This window comes from Microtus ochrogaster, linkage group LG1, assembly GCF_000317375.1.
Source record: "Microtus ochrogaster isolate Prairie Vole_2 linkage group LG1, MicOch1.0, whole genome shotgun sequence".
Taxonomy (NCBI): Eukaryota; Metazoa; Chordata; class Mammalia; order Rodentia; family Cricetidae; genus Microtus; species Microtus ochrogaster.
In genome coordinates, this window is record NC_022027.1 from 50,248,325 (window position 1) to 50,248,926 (window position 602).

Below are 602 nucleotides of genomic sequence, written 5' to 3' on the forward strand. Positions count from 1 at the left end.
TCTTAACTATAACCCCCTGTAAATTCAAAAAGGAGATCACATACTTCCACTATCATTGGCCCAGGATATGTATTACCATTCCAAAAGGGAGCATAGGGAGCATAGTGAAATGCTAGTGGCCAGATGTCTTGTCAGAGCCACAGAACATTGACTAAGACAGAATGGAAGAAGGCACTAGACCAGAGAGTCAACAGGATGGTTAGAGAACTGGGGAGGGTTCTGGGTTTGAGAGTCATATAAACTGATCACATAGTGTGGCGGAGAATATGCTTACCTGACTCACAGTGAAGGATTGGAACATTCCTAATAACCAAATGGTATCAAGGGTTTCTAGGTGAGGAGGGACCATCTCTGTTGGGTCCAGGGACAGTCACAGATCTTCCTTTATCACAACCAGGAAAAGCAGAAATTGGGAATGTTGTATAACAACTTTTTCTGGGGAGGCAAAAACACACTTATCTAGTCACCCAGATAGGGAGCCCACAACAGAAAGTGCAGATACTGCCAAAACCCAACTTCATTCTTTGGTCAAGGGGTATTTAGGTTGTTTCCAGGTTCTGGCTATGACAAACAATGCTGCTATGAACATAGTTGAACACATG